The sequence below is a fragment of the Mustela putorius genome, unplaced genomic scaffold, assembly GCF_011764305.1.
Source record: "Mustela putorius furo isolate JIRA1106 unplaced genomic scaffold, ASM1176430v1.1 tig00000275_pilon_pilon_pilon, whole genome shotgun sequence".
Taxonomy (NCBI): Eukaryota; Metazoa; Chordata; class Mammalia; order Carnivora; family Mustelidae; genus Mustela; species Mustela putorius.
The window spans coordinates 33653997-33674666 of record NW_025421341.1 but is presented as its reverse complement, the minus strand read 5'-3'; the positions used below and the strand labels follow the sequence as shown (position 1 = coordinate 33674666).

Genomic DNA, 20670 nt, shown 5'->3' with positions numbered 1-20670 from the left:
GTGCCTGAGAGTGGCAGAGCTCCCAGGTATTGGAGCAGGGAAGCCAGCTGCAAAGACAGATTCAAGGAGGTGGCAGCTTGGGGTTGCCATAAACTAATTTCCAGCACAGTCACACCACTGCTCTTCAAGCAGGGACCCCACAAGTGGCAGATCCGGGGAGAACCCCCCTTCCTCAACTGAGAGGAGCAGCATGGGAGCACACTGCAAGAATCAGCTGAGTTTCTAGATTCCAAACAGGGCCATCTGCTGGAGATAGAAACCCTGGGTCACAGGCCGGGTGAGCACAAAGTGCAGCTGGAGACCAGGGCAACAGAGGAGTGACTGACTGCTTTTCTCAGAGGGCTCACTGAATGGGGGGGGGGCCCTGAGCTCTCAGCTCCTCCAGAGTCAGAGATTGGGAGAGGCAGCCATTTTCATTCTCTTCCTCCAAAGCTGTAGGGAAAGCTTTCTAGGAACAAAAGCTATCTAGAGCTAACTGAAGCAGATTACTTAGCCTAGCCCCTGGCAAGGGTGTGCAGTTCCACCTCCAGCAAAGACATTTGAGAATCACTAAAACTGGCCCCTCCCACAGAAGATCAGCAAGAACATCCAGCCAAGACCAAGTTTACCAATCAATGAGAACTCCAAAACTCTAACACTACAGGAATACAGCACATAGACTTCATGGCTTTTTCCCATAATTCAAAGTAAAATTTTTAAATTTTTCTTTATTTTTTTCTTTTTCAATTTTCTTTTTTAATTTTCCTCTTTCCTATTTTAACCAACATCTTATCTATTCCTGTTCAAAAATGGAGGCTCTTACTGCTAGGACAAATGAGGCAAAAGAGAGAATTAGTGATATAGAAGACCAAATAATGGAGAATAAGGAAGCTGAGAAAAAGGGAGATAAATAATTACTGGATCACGAGGGAAGAATTCAAGAGATAAGTGATACCTTAAGATGAAACAATATTAGAAAAACTGGGATCCCAGAAGAAGAAGAAAAAGGAAGCAAAAGGTATATTGGAGCAAATTATAGCACAGAACTTCCCTGATTTAGGGAAGGAAACAGGTATCAAAATCCAGTAAACACAGAGAAGCCTCCTCAAAATCAATAAAAAATAGGTCAACACCCTGTCATCTAAGAGTAAAACTTAAAATCTCAGAGACAAAAATAAAATCCTGAAAGCAGCTCAAGACAAGAGGTCTGTAACCTACAATGGTGGAAATATTAGATTGGCGGCAGACCTAGCTACAGAGACTTGGCAAGCCAGAAAGGACTGGCATTGATATATTCAGAGCACTAAACAAGAAAAATATGCAGCCAAGAATACTATAACCAGCTAGGCTGTCATTGAAAATAGAAGGAAAAATAAAAAGCTTCCAGGACACACAAAAACTAGAAGAATTTGCAAACACCAAATCAGCCCTAAAGAAATTACTGAAAGGAGTCCTCTAAGCAAAGAGAGAGCCTAAAAATAACATAGACCAGAAAGGAACAGAGACAATATACAGTAAGAGTCACCCAACAGGCAATACAATGGCACTAAATTCATATCTCTCAATAGTTACCCTGAATGTAAATGGGCTACATGCCCCAATCAAAAGACACAGGGTATCAGAATGGATAAATAAACAAAACCCATCAATAAGCTGTCTACAAGAAACTCATTTTAGACCCAAAGACACCTCCAGACTTAAAGTGAGGGGGTGGAAAACAATTTACCATGCTAATGGACATCAAAAGAAAGCTGGGGTGACAATCCTTATATCAGATCAATTAGATTTTAACCCAAAGACTATAATAAGAGATGAGGAAGGACACTATATCACACTTAAAGGGTCTGTCCAATAAGAAGACCTAACAATTTTAAGTATCTATGCCCCTAACACGTAAGCAGCCAATTATATAAATCAATTAATAACAAAATCAAAGAAACATATTGACAATAATACAATGATAGTAGGAGACTTTTAACACCCCCCTCACTGAAATGGACAGATCATCTAAGCAAAAGATCAACAAGGAAATAAAGGCTTTAAATGACACAGTGGACCAGATGGACATCACAGATATATTCAAAATATTCCATCTCAAAGCAACAGAATACACATTCTTTTCTAGTACACATGGAACATTCTCCAGAAGAGATCCCATCCTAGGTCACAAATCAGGTTTCAACCAGTACCAAAATACTGCAATCATTCCCTGTATATTTTCAGACCACAATGCTTTGAAACTAGAACTCAACCACAAGAGGAAAGTTGAAAGAACTCAAAAACATGGAAGCTAAAGAGCATCGTACTAAAGAATGAATGGATCAACCAGGAAATTAAAGAAGAATTTTTAAAAATCATGAAAATGAAAACACAACTGTTCAAAATCATTGGGATGCAGCAAAGGCAGTCCTAAGAGAAAAGCATATACCAATAAAGCCCTTCTCAAGAAACAAGAAGGGTCTCAAATACACGACCTAACCCTACATCTAAAGAAGCTAGAGAGAACAGCCAATAAAGCCTAAACCCAACAGGAGAAGAGAAATAATAAATATAGAACAGAAATCAATGAAATACAAACCAAAAGACCGCAGAACAGATCAACAAAACTAGGAGCTTGTTTTTTCAAAGAATTAATAAGATTGATAAACCCCTGGCCAGACTTACCAAAAAGGAAAGAGAAAGGACCCAAATTAATGAAATCATGAATAAAAGAGAAGAGATCACAACCAACACGAAAGAAATACAAACAATTATGAGCAACTCTACGCAAGCAAATTCGACAATCTGGAAGAAATGGGTACCTCCCTAGAGATGTATAAACTACAAAAACTGAACCAGGAAGAAATAGAAAACCTGAACAGACAAATAACCATTAAGGAAATTAAAGCAGTAATCAAAAATCTCCCAAAAAACGAGAGCCCAGGACCAGACAGCTTCTCAGGAGAATTCTACCAAACATTTAAAGAAGAATTAATACCTATTCTCCTGAAACTGTTCCAAAAAATAGAAATGGAAGGAAAACTTCCAAACTCATTTTATGAGGCCAGCATTACCTTGATCCCAAAACCAGACAAAGACCCCATCAAAAAGGAGAATTACAGGCCAATATCTCTGATGAACATGGATGCAAAAATTCCCATCAAAATACTACCCAATAGGATCCAACAGTACATTAAAAGAATTATTCACCACGACCAAGTGGGATTTATTCCAGGGCTGCAAGGTTGGTTCAACATATCCAAATCAATCATTGTGATACATTACTAAAAGAAAGAACAAGAACCATATGATACTCTCAATAGATGCCAAAAAAACATTTGACAAAGTACAGCATACTTTCTTGATCAAAACTCTTCACAGCATAAGGATAGAGGGAACATACCTCAATATCATAAAAGTCATCTATGAAACCCCACAGTGAATATCATCCTCAATCTTTTATCCTTAGGTCAGGAACATGGCAGGGCTGTCCACTATCACCACTGCTATTCAACATAGTACTAGAAGTCCTAGCCTCAGCATCAGACAACAAAAAGAAATAAAAGGCATTCGAATCAGTGAAGAAGTCAAACTCTCACTCTTTACAGATGACATGACACTTTATGTAGAAAAACCAAAAGACTCCATTTCAAAACTCTGAGAACTCATACAGGAATTCAGTAAAGTGTCAGGATATAAAATCAGTGCACAGAAATCAGTTGTATTTCTACACACCAATAAGACAGAAGAAAGAGAAATTAAGTAGCTGATTCCATTTACAATTGCACCCTAAACCAAAAGATACCTAGGAATAAATCTAACCAAAGAGTCAAAGAACCTGTATTCAGAAAATGAAGGGATACTCATGCAAGAAACTGAGGAAGACACAAAGAAATGGAAAAACATTCCATGCTCATGGACTAGAAGAACAAATATTGTGAAAATGTCTATGCTACCTAGAGCAATCTACACATTTAATGCAATCCCTGTCAAAATATCACCTACTTTTTTAGAGAAATGGAACAAATAATCCCACAATGTATATAGAATCAGAAAAGACCCCAAATAGCCAGAAAAATGTTGAAAAAGAAAACCAAAGCTGGCGGTATCACAATTCCAGACTTCAAGCTCTATTACAAAGCTGTAATCATCAAGACAGTATGGTACTGGCACAAAAACAGACGCATAGATCAATGGAACAGAATAGAGCCCAGAAATGGACCTTCAACTCTATGGCCAACTAATCTTCCACAAAGCAGGAAAGAATATTCAATGGGAAAAATCAGTCTCTTCAATAAATGGTGTTGGGAAAATTGGACAGCCACATACAGAAAAATGAAACTGGACCATTTCCTTACACCACACACAAAAACAGACTCAAAATGGATGAAAGACCTCAGTGTGAGGCAGGAATCCATCAACATTCTTGAGGAGAACACAGGCAGCAACCTCTTCGACCTCAGCCACAGCAACTACTTCCTAGGAACATCACCAAAGGCAAGGAAAGGACAAAAATGAACTATTGGGACTTCATCAAGATCAAAAGCTTTTGCACAGCAAAGGAAAGAGTTAACAAAACCAAAAGACAACTAACAGAGTGGGAGAAGATATTTGCAAATGACATATCAGATAAATGGATAGTATCCAAAATCTATAAAGAACTTATCAAACTCAACATGCAAAGAACAAATAATCCAATCAAGAAATGGGCAGAGGACATGAACAGACACTTCTCCAAAGAAGACACCCAAATGGCCAAAAGACACATGAAAAAGTGCCCAGGGAAATACAAATCAAAACCACAGTGAGATACCACCTCACACCAGTCAGAATGGCTAAATTTTAACCAGTCAGGAAATGACAGGTGTTGGTGAGGATGCAGAGAACGGGGAACCCTCCTACACTGTTGGTGGGAATGCAAGCTGGTGCAGCTGCTCTGAAAAACAGTATGGAGGTCCCTCAAAAAGTTGAAAATAGAGCTACCTTATGACCTGGCACTACCTAAAGATAGTGATCCAAAGGGGCACCTGCTCCCCAAAGTTTATAGCAGCAATGTCCACAATAGCCAAACTATGGAAAGAGCCTAGATGTCCATCAACAAATGAATGATATGAGGAATTTGAGAAACAAGACAGAGGATCACAGAGGAAGGGAGGGGAAAATGAAACAAGACAAAATCAGAGGGGGAGACAAACCATAAGAGACTTTTAATCTCAGGAAACAAACTGAGGGTTGCTGGCCGGGGGCAGGGCAGGGGAGATGGGGTGGCTGGGAGATGGACATTGGGGAGGGTATGTGCTATAGTGAGTGCTTTGAATTGTGTAAGACTGATGAATTACAGACCTGTACCACTGAAACAAATAATACACTATGTGTTAATTTAAAAATAAATAAATAAAAATAAAATAAACATCTTTGAAAATAGAGAAGTAAGCAATTTACATTACAAATAATTGAGAAACATAAAATAGTCAAAAAGTTGTACTCAAAAAACAGATAATCATGTCGAAAAATTGGGCAAAAGACATGAACAGGCACTCATCCAAAGAAGACATACAAATGGCTAACAGACGCATGAAAAAATGTTCACCATCCTTTGCCATCAGGGATACTCAAATCAAAATCACATTGAGATACCACCTTACACCAGTCAGAATGGCCAAAATTAACAAGACCGTAAACAACAAGTGTTGGAGAGGATGTGGAGAAAGGGGAACCCTCTTACACTGTTAGTGGGAATGCAAATTGGTGCAGTTACTTTGGAAAATAGTGTAGAGATTCCTTAAGAATTTAAAAATAGGGGCGCCTGGGTGGCTACCTTCAGCTCAGTTCATGGTCTCAGGGTCCTGGAATCGAGCCCCACATCAGGCTCTCTGCTCAGTGAGGAGCCTGATTTCCCCTCTCTCTCTCTCTCTGCCTGCCTCTCTGCCTATCTGTGTTCTCTGTCAAGTAAGTAAATAAATAAAATCTTTAAAAAAAAAAAAAAGAATTTAAAAAGAAAGTTACCCTATGACCCTGCAACTGCACTACTGGGTATTTACCCCAAAGATACAGATGTAATGAAAAGAAGGGCCATATGTACCCCAATGTTCATAGCCGCAATGGCCACAATCACAAACCTGTGGAAAGAACCAAGATGCCCTTCAAGAGATGAACAGATAAAAAAGATGCAGTCCATTTATACAATGGAATATTATGCCTCCATCAGAAAGGATGAACACCCAACTATCAACATGGATAGGTCTGGAGGAGATTATGCTGAGTGAAATAAGTCAGGCAGAGAATCAATTATCATATGGTTTCACTTACTTGTGGAGCATAAGGAATAACATGGAGGACATTAGAAGAAAAGGAAAAGTGAATTGGGGAAAATCGGAAGGGGAGATGAAGCACAAGAGACTGTGGACTCTGAGAAACAAACTGAGGGTTTGGGAAGGGAAGGTGGAGGGGAGAGGTGAGCCTAGTGGTGGGTATTAAGGGGGGGCACATATTGCATGGAGCACTGGGTGTAGTGCATGTGGTGTATCTTGGAACACTGAAAAAAATAAAATTAAAACTACTTAACCAAACTGCCAATACAGTGATACTTTATAACATGTTCTATAATAAAATTCAGTTTGAGTAAAATTTAAGTGTTTAAAAATGAGGGAGACAGGGGTGCCTGGGTGGCTCAGTCAGTTGGACATCTGCCTTCAGCTCAGGTCATGATCCCAGGGTCCTGGGATCAAGTCTCATGTCGGGCTCCCTGCTCAGCATAGAGTCTGCTTTTCCCTCTCCCTCTGCTCCTCCCCATACTTGTGCTCTCTCTTTTTCTCTTTATTCCACTGTCAAATAAATAAATTAAATTAAATCTTAAAAAAAAAAAATGAGGGAGAAAGAGGGGTGCTTGGGTGGCTCAGTCGGTTAAGCGTCTGACTCCTGATTTCAGCTCAGGTCTAGATCTCAGGGGGGTGAGATCAAGCCCCGAGTCTGGCTCCACACTGGGCATGGAATCTGCTTAAGATTCTCTCTTCCTCTTCCCACTCCTCACCATCACCACACACACAAACACACACATGCTCTCTAAAAAAAGTGTGTGTGTGTGTGTGTGTGTTTATGTGTGTGCACGCGCGTGTGTGTATGTACAAGAGACACAAAGAAAGAGACAGAGGAAGAGAGAAGACAGGGTAAATGATGCCCAGAATGGCTGAATAAGGAATTTGACATATTATCCCCTAGAACAAAAATAACAACAAAACCAGATAAAATTATCAAAACCAACCATTTAAGGATCAGGATATTGACCAAAGACATACAAAAAATTGAGAAGTGTTTACTCAAGAAAATCTACTGAATCTTGTTAAAAACAAAGAAAGTGTATTGTGGTTTAACCTGGAGTTCCCACTATCCCACACCCACTCCCAATCCCTTGGTATGAAAGTCCCACCACAGCAGGGCAAGTTGTGAAGACTGGCAGCTTTGCTTAGCCAGAGGGAGCTAAATTTCTTTGGAGCAGAGCAAGAAGAATTCCATGCCCAGGGGCATTTTCAAAAACAATAATAATTCCAGGCACACAAACACACACACACACAAAAATTAGGAATGCCAATATCACAACTAGCCTGAATCTGCAACACTAGTTAGGGCAAGTTACAAATAAGGAAACCAACCAGAAATTTAACAGGGAGAATTAGCAATGAGACAACCAAAGTGGACCTTGACAAGAATCTATTTTCTTCTGCTATGTGCATGCACATGACTTTAAACATGCAGGAAAGAAATGAGAAGGCCCTAGAGAGCTACTCATTCCAACATGAATATGCCTTGCAAACACAGAAAGCAAAAGCCGGAGCTGATGAATAAACTGTCTGAACGTCGAGTACATTCCCCCAAGTCTCATGAGAGCCACAGACAAAGGACACCTCTGAGAATTATAGCTGACTATTGTGTTTCTGTTTTTTGCTTTGTTTTGTTTTGCTTTTTTAAGATTTTATTTGACAGACAGAGATCACAAGTAGGCAGAGAGAAAGGAGGAAGCAAGCTCCTTGCAGATCAGAGAGCCCAATGCAGGGCTCAATCCCAGGACCTGGGATCATGACCCGAGCCGAAGGCAGAGGCTTTAACCCACTGAGCCACCCAGGTACCCCAAATTATAGCTGACTGTTAGGATATACTGACCCAAGGGAAACTACAAGAAAATTAGACTTAAAAATAAAAACAAGAAAGGAAGAACTAGCAGAGACATCAGCATCCACACACTGTAGAAAAACAGACTCCAAAGAGTAAGTCCAGACAAGTCACTACACAAAAAGAACAACCAGCTCTGAGGGGAAAGGAATCAGAATGCTAACGTATTATCAAAAAAGTGCAGGTTTCAACAAAGATTATAACCAGGGCAAAAAACAGACAAGTGTGACCCATACATGGGAGACTGAAGGGAGAGGCAGCAGTTTCAATTAAAAATGTCTCAGGGTGGGGCACCTGGGTGGCTCAGTGGGTTAAAGCCTCTGCCTTCAGCTTGGGTCATGACCCCAGAGTCCTGGGATTGAGCCCCACATTGGGCTCTCTGCTCAGCGGGAGCATGCTTCCCCACCCCCTGCCTGCCTCTGCCTACTTGTGATCTCTGTCAAATAAATAAATAAAATCTTAAAAAAAAAAAATAAAAAGTCTCAGGGAAAGCCTAGATTTAAGACTTAGGCAACAGAGGGGTGCCTGGGTGGCTCAGTGGGTTAAAGCCTCTGCCTTTGGCTCAGGTCATGATCCCAGGGTCCTGGGATCGAGCCCCACATCGGGCTCTCTGCTCAGCGGAGAGCCTGCTTCCTCCTTTGGGCGCCTGGGTGGCTCAGTGGGTTAAGACTTAGGCAACAGAAACTTCAAAGCATGTATAACAAATATATTCAAGGAACAAAAAGAAGTCAGCCATATAGTAAAGTATGACACAATGACTCACCACATAGAAAATATCAATACAGAAGGGCGCCTGGGTAGCTCAGTCGGTTGTCTGACTCCTGATTTCAGCTCAGATCATGATCTCAGGGTTGTGGGAATGAGACCCGCACTGGGCTCTGTGCTGAGCAGGGAGCCTGCTTGGGTTTCTTTCTTTCTCTCTCTCTCTCTTCCTCCCTCCCTCCCTCCCCCTCTGCCCCTTACCCTGCTCGCTCTCTAAAAATAAAATTAAGGGGCACCTGGGTAGCTCAGTTAAATGTCTGCTTTCAGCTCAGGTCATAATCTCAGGGTTCTGGGATCAAGCCCCGTGTCAGGTCTTCCTGCTCAGCAGGAAGTCTGCTTCTCCCTCTCCCTCTGTTCCTGCTCTCTCTTTTCTTGCTCTCTCATGTGCACTCTCTCCCTCAATTAAGTAAATAAAATCTTTATTAAAAAATAATGAAAAGAAAATTTAAAAAAGAAAAAGAAACAATAGACAAAGTGAAAAAAAAAAGTAAATTCCAAGTTGAAAGACAGAACTAAAATGAAAAATTCACTAGTAGGGTTCAACAGCAGATCTGAGTTGGCATAAAAAGAATCAATAAACCTGAAAATAAAAATGATCAATCAAGATGATCCAACAAAAAGAAAGGAAGAAAAGAAACATGAAGTAAAACTATTTTTTAAAAAATCCAAGTTAAAAACTTGTGATAAAAAGCCTGGCTCTATATTTCAATGTTTGACTACTGACTTATTTTAAGCCTTACCTCTCTTTTACGCTTTGATCCATCTGTAGAGCTTGACAGGAAGTCCATGTGCCCCCAACCTTTGACCCCAATGGGAAATTTGAATTTCACAAATGCCCAGTCTGCACATAGGAACTTCTCACCAGTCCTCTAGGCATTATAAAGAACTAACCCACTCCTTCTGCTTCACTCAAGCCCAGGCCAGACATGCCTGTACCCACCCTACTCTGCCAGGGAGTCTCGTAGGTGAGTAATAAGTTCTCAATTTCTCCTGTTATCTAAGAAGCAATTAACATACATCCTACTAATTGGGAAGGGGTCCATTCCACCTCTACAGGGTGACCACAGAACAGGAGTAAAAGAGGGTACCTCTCTCCTAACTGTACAGAAAAGGATTATAAGGCAATACAATAAACAGCTTTAGGCCAAAGAGATAACTGAAATGAAATGGACAAATTCCTAGAAAGACACAAATTACTAAAGCTGACTTAAGAAAAAAATAGAAAATAGACACAAAATAAGAAATTGAATTAGTGTGCTCGCTTCGGCAGCACATATACTAAGAAATTGAATTAGTAATTTTAAATCTTCTAATAAGGAATGCTAAGGCAAATTCTACCAACACTGAAAGAAAAAATAATAGTAATCCTTCACAAACCCTTCCAGAAAACAGAGAAAATATTTCCCAACTCATCCACGAGGATAGTATTTCCCAATACCAAAGGCAGATAAAGACGTCATAAGAAAAAAAAAAGTTTTTAAAAATAAAATAATTTTATTTTTAAATTTCTTCAGTTTCAGTAATTTGCATCTTTCTAGAAATTTATCAATTTCATCTAAAGTTTCCCTTTTTGAGGAGGCAGAATGTTGCTCAAAATATCCTTGTGATTTTCTTAGTGCATATAGTAATGCTGTCCTTCCAGAAATTATGGAAATTTTTGATACCTGTGCTGTCCAGTATGGTAGCCACAAGCCACATGTGTCTTTTGAGCACTTTAAAGGGTTCTGTCAAGTCTGAATCATTTGAATTTCATCTTTATTCTCCTAGGAAATTTTTACAGGTTTTAGAATTCTAGATTGTCCATGATATTCTCTTGGGAATTTGAAGGCATTCCATTGTCTTCTGGCCTTCAATTTTTCTGTTCAGAGGTCAGTCTTAAATTTAATTTTTTATTCTTTGAAAGTGTACTATTCCCTCTCTCCATCTACAGCAGCTTTTGAAATTTTTCTCTTTATCTTTGGTTTTCTACCAATTTTCTACAATATACTAAGGTAGTATTTTTTTAATCCTGCTTATTGTAAACAATACTATTATTTGATAGCTTTTATCAGTTATGAAAAGTCTTCAGCCCATCTTGTCCCATAAGCCCTTCTGCCCCATTCTCTCCCAACGCTTTGTGTGGAACTTCAGTTACACACTTTTGACCTTTCAGTGTCTCTATGTCTTCCTCAATCTCTTCAGTAATCCTTCTACTTCACTAATTCTCTATCAACTCTAATCTTCCATCAAACTCACCCATTACTTAATTTTTTAATTACTTACTTTACAATTACCTAATTTCAGTCTTGATGCTTTCAAGTCTAGATTTTTCCATTTTTTTCTTTTAGAAGTTTCTTTTTCTCTGCTAAAAATGGTAAATCTTGTCCTTTGTCTCTGTGAACAATGTAAGCATAGTTCTATTAAACTTGCTCCTCAAGGGGTGCCTGGGTGGCTCAGTGGGTTAAAGCCTCTGTCTTCAGCTCAGGTCATGATCCAAAGGTCCTAGGATTGAGCCCCACATCAGGCTCTCTGCTCAGCAGGGAGCCTGCTTCCCCTCTCTCTCTCTGCCTGCCTCTCTGCCTACTTGTGATCTCTGTCAAATAAATAAATAAATAAAATCTTTAAAACAAACAAACAAACAAACAAACCTTACCCCTCAAAACTCCAATAACAGAGACCTGGATGGATCTAATACTATCTTCTGTTGCTTATACTTTATTTTGTTCATGTTTGATCATTTATGCCTGATTTTTTTATTATGGACTAGACATTATATTTCCAAGATTTCTATAGTGATAATTTGAGGCCTAGTATAATGTTACCATCTTCCAAACAGGATTTCATTTGCTACTGCCAAGCACCTGAGACAAACAAAACAATAAATTACCTCAATCTGCTTTCAGTGTTTAAATTTATTCAAAGTAGAGATATAGTCTCTGTGAGGGCCTATACATACCCACTTCAACCTTACTTGTAGACTGTAGCCCTTCAGGATCTCAATCCCAAATAACAGTGGTACACCAGGACCACACACTCCCCACATTAGCAGGGCCTAACTTCCAATCCCTATCTCTCTAAGCCTAAGATAATATTAGGTACACTGCTCAGAATCTGAAGCAGACTCCATGCTGAGCACAGAGCCTGATGCGCAGGGCTCGATCCCATGACTATGAGATCATGGCCTGGACCAAAACCAAGAGTCAGACACTTAACCAACTAAGCCACCTAGGCCCTCCAAGATCCTATTCTTAAGTCTCATTTCACTTATCTTTTAAAGAATTTTAAATGAACACCTCCAGCCCTGCTCTCTGAAGCACTTCTTTAACTTTCCAACTTCCTGCTTATTAATATTGGCAAGCACTTTGAATGTAACATGTATCTAATTCAAGTTATTATTCTCCTCAGACTAGCTTTTCTGCCTGCATACTTACTGCATCCAGATTAATGACATTATTATCAACCCTGGGCAGCAAACAGTAGTCATCTAATCTCTTTCTCTCCATTAATAATCCTCTATTACCAAATTCCATTACTTCTACCTTCAAAATGTATCCTAAATAGATTCCCTCCTTTCCAACTTGATCAGCACTGTCTGAAATTAGGTTGATGCAACAGAATAGCCTAAAGATTACAACAGTTTCTTAACAGGTCTCTCAACTACTAATTCCCTTTTTTCAATCCATATTTCACACAGGAAGTATCTTTTTTTTTTTTAAGATTTTAATTATTTATTTGACAGACAGAGATCACAAGTAGGCAGAGAGGCAGGCAGAGAGAGAGGAAGGGAAGCAGACTCCCCGCTGAGCAGAGAGCCCGATGTGGGGCTAAATCCCAGGACCCTGAGATCATGACCTGAGTCAAAGGCAGAGGTTTAACCTACTGAGCCACCCAGGTGCCCCCACACAGGAAGTATCTTATCAAGGCCTTTTTCAAAACCTTCCAGGGCTCCTCACTGCAACTCTGTAATCTAACCTACTGTAACGGTTAATTTTAAATGTCAACATGACTGGATCACAGAGTCTCCCGATATTTAGCTAAACATTATTTCAGGGTGTGGCTGTGAGAGCTTCTGGATGAAATTAGCATTCACTAAAGCAGTCCACTCTCCTCTGTGTGGGTATGTATCATCCAATCTGTTAAGGGCCTGAGTAAAACAAAAAGGCCAAGGAAAGGAGAATCGGCCCCTCCAGTCTGATCACTTGAGCTGGGACATGGATCTTCTCCTATTGTCAGCACTCTCAGTTCTCAGACCCTCAGACTGGACTGAAAGCTACATCACTGGTTCCTCTGATGATTAGAGCTTCAGACTGAGAATGAATTACATTACCACCTTGCCAGGATCTTCAGCTTGCAGACAGCAGACTGTGGAACTTCCCAGCTTCCATGACTGCATGAGCTAATCTGTATAATAAATATCTTCCTATATCTCTATTCTATTTGTTCTGTTTCTCTAGAGAACTCTAACACACCAATCTTTCAGGTCTCATCTCTTACTAAAGGTTTTTTTCAACATCACACTAGGTGAATCCCTAATGAAAATAGTAAGTTGGGAAAGCCCAAGCCTGGCATCAAAGCCTGAAAAATGATTTAAAAACAAACGGAGTTAACAACTATAAACTTGGGGCGGGGGTGGGGGGAGGTGAAAGAAAGAAAGAAATCAAGAAGTACCTAAAGATTCTGAAGAATAAACAAAACAAACAGATTGGAAGGAGACATCTGGAGATATGACTGGCTCCTAAATGAGTTTCATGTGTCTGGTTTCTGGTTTTTTGGTGTGGGAGTTTTGGAGGGGGGCACAGCTTTGCCCTAAGGACAGGCCACAGTCACAGGAGTGGGCAGTACAGGCCGCTGAAACTTCAAGAGAAATCCTTCAGACTGGCCAGAAGGGAGGCAAAAGAGCCTGGATGCCGAGGGCAATCTAGAATAGGAGAGCTGAAGAAGGGATTTCCCTAATTCTCAAGTCTCAGATAACCCCTTAACACTGTAGATATATAGGACAGACTCAACAGAACATCATAAAGGCTTTAAAAATTGAACTGAAATGTGAACCTACAGGAGACAAGACTTACAGTCTGAGCCTAATGCAGTCTGAGGTTAATTGCCAATGAAATTTTTTTAAAAACCAATATTCTTCAGTGGAATTTAACAGAATTCAGAGTCTACACAAAGTACGATTAACTATATCCAAGACACAACCCAAAATTATTTGACATACAAAGAACCCAGAAAATTTGACCCATTTTAAAGTGAAAGTAATAGATAACAACCTTAAAATGTCTCAGAGGTTAAAATTATCAGTTAAGGACTTTAAACCTGATATGGTAACTACACTCACTGAAGGAAAGGAAAAAACACCTGAATGACTGAAAAGATGGAAAATCTCAATAGAGAAATAAAAATTTCCTTTAAAAATGGAAATCTTAAAATGGGAAAATAAAAGATCTGAAATAAAAATTCTGTGAATGAGCTCAATAACAAACAGAGATATAAGAGTAAAGAGGTGGTGAGCTTAAACCTCATCAATACAAATTATATACTCTGAAAAAAGGGGGGGGATTGAAAAGATGAACAGAGCCTTATGGACTTAAGGCTTATTTTATCAAAAAGCTCAAACATATGAGTAACTGGAATCCCAGAAAATAAAAAATGAGCCAAAGAAGTAAAATAAACATTGACCAAAAACATCCAAGACTTGATGAAAGACAAATATATAAATTCAAGAAGCTCAATGAACCCCAAAGAGGAAATAAATTCAAAGAAAACTAGATCCAGACTCATAATCAAACTCCTAAAAACCAAAGAAAAGAAAAAATCTAAAGCAGCCAGAGGAAAATGCTACACTACATAGAGGTGAACATTTTCAACAGCACTAGATTTCTTATCAATTCCTATCATCTTCTTTCAAGGCATCTAGAAGACAGTAGAACAACATCTTTAAAGGGTTGAAAAGAAAAACTACAAACCCAGAATTCTACATCCAATAAAAAAGTCCTTCAGGAATGAACACAAAATAAAGACAGTTTTCAGATAAAGGAGAACCAAGAAAATCCATTAAAAGCAGAATGTAACTTTAAGTAACACAAAAGGAAGTTCTTTGGGATAAAAGGAAATGACAGCAGAGCAAAAACTGGATCTTCAGAAATGAATGTTAAGCATGAGAAATATTTAATTTAAATAAATTATACATCAATAAAGAAGAAAAAATTTAAGGAAAAGAAAATTTTTAAAGAGTTTATTTATTTGGGCACCTGGGTGGCTCAGAGGGCTAAGCCTCTGCCTTCAGCTCAGGTCATGTTCTCAGGGTCCTGGGCTCAAGCCCCACATTGGAGCTCTCTGCTCAGCAGGGAGCCTGCTTCCTCCCCTCTCTCCCTCTGCCTGCCTTTCTGCCTACTTGTGATCTCTCTCTGCCAAATAAATAAACAAAATCTTTTTTTTTAAGTGTATTTATTTGTTTTTTTAAAGATTTTATTTATTTACTTGACAAACAGAGATCACAAGTAGGCAGAGAGGCAGACAGAGAGAGAGGAGTAAGCAGGCTCCCTGCTGAGCAGAGAGCCCAATGCCGGGCTTGATCCTGCATGACATGAGCCAAAGGCAGAGGCTTTAACCCACTGAGCCACCCATGCGCCCCGCGATTATTTATTTTTGGACACAGACAGAGACAGCGAGAGAGGGAACACAAACAGGGGGAGTGGGAGTGGGAAAAGCAGGCTTCCCAGTGAGCAGGAACCCCAAAATGGGGTTCAATCCCAGCACCCTGGGATCATGACCTGAGCTGAAGGCAGACGCTTAACAACCGAGCCACCCAGGTGCCCTAAGGAAAATTATTTCTAACCTGAAATTCCATGTGCAAACCAGTAATCAAGTATGATGGTAAAATAAAGACATTTTCAGAAGTGTAGATCTAAAAAAAAGAAAACAAAGAAAAGAATAGGAATTACACACACACCCATATGCTCATTTGTGTCAAAAGGCGTGCAGAACAGTAACTTAAACTAGTGAGAATGATTACCTATGGTGGAGGGTGGGGGTGTGTAGGTGGGAGCAGGATGAAAAGGAAGCAGATGAAAACTGGGAAAAAGAAATGAATGTGGAGTAACACTTTACTGCATATACCTTTTTGTATGTTGACTTTTGAAACCACATACACGTTCCACATACTGAAAAACATCAACACAAAATTAAAATAAGAATTGGGGTGCCTGGGTGGCTCCGTGGGTTAAAAGCCTCTGCCTTTGGCTCAGGTCATGATCCCAGGGTCCTGGGATTGAGACCCGCATTGGGCTCTCTGCTGGGCAGGAAGCCTGCTTCCCTTCGTCTCTGCCTGCCTCTCTGCCTACTTGTGATCTCTGTCTGTCAAAGAAATAAATAAAATCTTTTTTAAATTTTTTAAAAATTAAAAAAAATAATGGGGAAAAGAGCCCAAAACGCAATGTAAACAAGAAGAAATGATCCTAACTATATTTAAAATGAGAAACACAACGTATCTAAGGAATGAGGGGAGAACTAACCCAAGTAACTCATGGGTAACAGTATTTAACTAAACCTTAGGTTAAAGACTAATAAGAAGTCTAAACAAAATATTAAACTCTAATTGGGACACCTGGCTAGCTCAGTCCAGGAACATAGGAATCTTGATCTCTGTGAATTGAAGAGCCATGGTAGGTGTAGAGATTACTTAAAAATAAAATCTTTAAAAAAAAAATTTACATCAAAAAAAATGTGGAGCACCTGGGTGGCTCAGTCAGTTGAGTGTCTGCCTTCAGCTCAGTTCATGATCTCAGGGTCCTGGGATGGGGCCCCACATCAGGCTCTCCACTCAGCAGCAAGTCTGCTCCTTCCTCTTCTTCTCCCTCCCCCTCTGTGATCTCTCTCACTCTCGCTCTCTCTCAAATAAATATAAATCTTTTAAAAAATTAATTTCTAATAAGTTAGTTTTTCACAGAGGTATGGGTTAGCAACTCTAAAACTACTTTCTGTATATTCTAGCATTCAACAAGTAAGTAAACATACTGTGGATAAAAGGAGTCAGATTTGTCAATGTTGCAGAAAAATATTATATATAAAGTAGAAAGGTTAGAATAAACCCTGTGGTACTGAAATGGAATTGGAGGTATCACAATACCCAGTAGTTTACAATATATAGAGATAGATAAACACTGAAATACACACATACAAATGTATACAAATATATACATGTATATATTCTTTTAATATTCTATTTGTCAAAGAGACAGAGAGAAGCACATACAAATTCTTTTATTTGGTACATCATTTGTGGAGCATGTTAGGGGATGTTTTTTAGTTATGTTATCAGCTGTGAATGTTCTTTAACATGAGAAAAAAGTATAATTCAATAAACAGATAAGATATTATAAATTAAAGACTTGGATTCTTTTTGAAAACATGTAATTTTGGACCTGTAGAAGAGATACAAGAATGGTACAAAGAATTATTCTGTCTTCTTCAGTAGAGCACACACAGAGCAGGGGGAGCAGCAGGCAGAGGAAGAAGCAGGCTCCCTGCTAAGGAAGGAGCCCAATTTGGGACTCAATCCCAGGACCCTGAGATCATGACCTGAGCTGAAGTGAAGGCAGATGCTTAACTGACTGAGCCACCCAGGCATCTGACATGTATATATTTTCATGTTACCTAGCTATGTCGATAACATACCAGTAGCAATGAGCACAGCTCTCAGTTTCTCAATACCATTCAGTGCTAAAAGGAAGGAGAGCTCCTTAGAAAAATTACCAATTCTGAGACTGGAATGGGAGTGGGTACAGCAAGAGCCTAGAAGAGGGGTTGGCAAACTACAGCCCAAAGGCTAAATTCAGAAAGGCACCTATAGGAGGGAGACAAACCATAAGTGACTCTTAATCTCACAAAACAAACTGAGGGTTGCTGGGGGGAGGGAGGTTGGGAGAAGGGGGGTGGGGTTATGGACACTGGGAAGGGTATGTGCTATGGTGAGTGCTGTGAAGTGTGTAAACCTGGCAATTTACAGACCTGTACCCATGGGGATAAAAATATATGTTTATAAAAAATAATTTTTTTTTTAAAAAGGCACCTATCTTTGTAAATAAAGTTTTATTGGAATAGAGTCATGCTCATTCATTTACAAATTGTCTCTGGCTGCTGTCCTGCTGTGAGGGTGGGCTTAAGTAATTGCAAGAGACTGTAGAGCCCTTAAAGCCAAAAATATTTACTATCTGGCCACTTACAGAAAAAGTTGGCCAAGCTCTAGCCTAGATAGAATATCTTCTTGTTCCAGAAAGTAAGGACACACCCAAAAATAATGGGGTCATGTCAAAGGTTCACAGAAGCCAGCTGAAAAAGCTCCTACTGGCCAAATAACAATTCATCAAAAATTTTATATAATGGCTTATAACCCATTAAATAAAATAATCCATGAGTTCATGCTGATAAAAACAAATAAAAGCAGAAGCTCTACCTTACATCAGAATCCCAACATTACAATAAATGCAGAAAAACTGATGGAATTAAAAAATGACCACTGGCAACCATCATTATCTTAATTCATTCAGATTCATCAACAGATCATAAAACCAGGGGGTTCAAGTTTGAGGAGTGATAGAATATTAAATCACCTCAAACCATCTTCAAACATAATTATCATGGGGTGCCTGGGTGCTCAGTCCTTAAGCATCTGCCTTCGGCTCAGATTGATCCCAAGATCCTGGGATTGAGCCCTGCAACAGGCTCCCTGCTCAGCAGGAAGCCAGCTTCTCCCTCTCCCACTCCCCCTCCTGTGTTCCCTCTCTCACTGTCTCTGTCAAATAAATAAAGTCTTTAAAACAATTTTTAAAAAGATAGTTATCAAATATAAAGAGGAAAAGAAAAGCATATATTGATAGTGGAGATATCCAGACAACAAACTTAACCAAGTGATCAAAGTAATAAACACCTGTAATGGGACAAATCAATACCATATGCCTCCTAATAAGATACATTTAAAAAAATATGTCACCTGTGAAACACCAGTAAAACCCAAATTGAGGGACTTACTACAAAGAATTAGCCTATAATCTTCAAAAATACTCATGAAAGGAAAGACTCTTCCAGATTAAAGGAGACTAAAGACACATGACAATTCCATGCAACTGTGATCGGGACTTTTGTCTCCTATAAAGGACATAATTAGGAAACCTGAAGATATTTGAATGAGATCTATAGATTAGCTAAGGGCACTGTATCAATGTTATTTTCCTTATTTTGATCCCTCCCTGCACAATGGCCATAAAAGAGAATGGCTCTGAGTGTCTGCAACACACTCTTAGCTCAAAAAGAAAAAAGGCAAGTGGGAAGGGATGTTAAAGTTAATGTGGTAAAATGTTAATGTTGAAGAACCCAGTGAAGAAGACAGAATAATTCTTTGTACCATTCCTCTATCTCTTCTACGGATCCGAAGTTACATGTTTTCAAAAAGAATCCAAGTCTTTAATTTATAATATCATATGTTTATTGAATTACACTTTTTTCTCATGTTAAAGAACATCCACAACAACTGATAACATAACTAAAACCCACCCCGTAACATGCTCCACAAATGATGTACCAAATAAAAGAAACTCAAATAATCAGTTAAAGGATATGTGGGCTACAAGATCATTCCATCCTGTTTCATATGGGCCAAAACAGATTTATTAGCTGCAAACTCAAATAAAGTGTTCTCAAATGAGAGTTATGTCAGTAAAAACACTGCCTCTCAACAGGTCAGCAGTAACTTTACTCACTTATATTTTACAAAATATTTTCAGGATTTAAAAGATTAAATGTCCTGAAAGGGACATCAACCCAGCACTTTTTGCAAACACAGCTGTTGGTTAAAACTCTTGAGAAAAGAAAAGTCTGGAATGCAAATCAGCTGTAGGAAGAGATAATGGTTATAAAATATTAAGAAAATTTTGGAATCTCTTCCTGTTATGCTAATAGCTGACTTATTTCTGAACATGTGCTTCATTACCGCATGCCCCACTATATGCTCTTCAGCTCTGGGCACTGAGCAGTAAACACAACATGATTGACAAAGTCCCTACTTTCACGGTACTTAAAATCTAGGGGACGGAGAAGACAAGCAAACACACAACAAGGCAGTAAAACAGAGTGACAAACAGGAGAAGGAAAAGAGGACACTACTTGATTTGTGGTGATCAGGAAAAGCCTCTACTGAGGAGACAACACTGGAGCAAAAATCCAAATGATGAGAAGTCCACAAGTGAAGGTCTCAGACTCGTCTGGGCAGAGGATACGGACAAGGGCAAAGACAACAAAGGAAAAACAATCTCAGCATGTTCAAAGAAGTTATTTTAAAAGGCCTCATTACTACTCTCAGTACAGTAGACAATACCAAAGAACTGTCAGCTTTGTATTAGGTATGATAATGGCATTATGAGTATATGACAATTTTCATCACTGCCAAGCGTATTTATGTATATGTGTGTGTATCTATATACACACATATATATGTATTGTACAATAAATGTCAGGAACTTCTTCAAAATATTTTGGCAAAACAAAAAGAAATAAAAAAGGGATGAGTGAGGCAAAGGTGCCAAAATTCTTGATTTGGGGAAATGGGTAAATTGGGATTGATAAACTACTCCTTCTAGTTTTCATACATTTGAAATTTTTCGAAATTTTTCAAAACTCCACATAACAGAATGGCAATACCTCATAACTTCTTCCTCTTACTTTCCTACACCAGCTCAGCACTTACATTTTCAGTTCTGTGTTCTGACTACGTCATTTAAGGAGATGTAAATGAAAGCTTTAAGGATATTCCCA

At 39.1% G+C, this 20670-nt stretch overlaps 1 protein-coding gene across 5 annotated transcripts in view; it reads right to left on the bottom strand.

Annotated features, from left to right (window-relative positions):
- The window catches only part of DIS3L2 (DIS3 like 3'-5' exoribonuclease 2), a 366495-nt gene that overhangs the window by 317009 nt on the left and 28816 nt on the right, over positions 1–20670 (bottom strand). The window contains exon 2 of one of the 5 annotated variants that reach the window (XM_045078898.1): positions 15701–15769. The exons of 3 other annotated variants lie outside the window; for them this stretch is intronic. The gene's annotated coding sequence lies outside the window, so the exon portion shown is untranslated. Of the gene's footprint in view, positions 1–10550; positions 10576–15700; positions 15770–20670 lie in introns of those variants that run through there. One more of the 5 variants, XM_045078900.1, reaches the window with a different exon arrangement.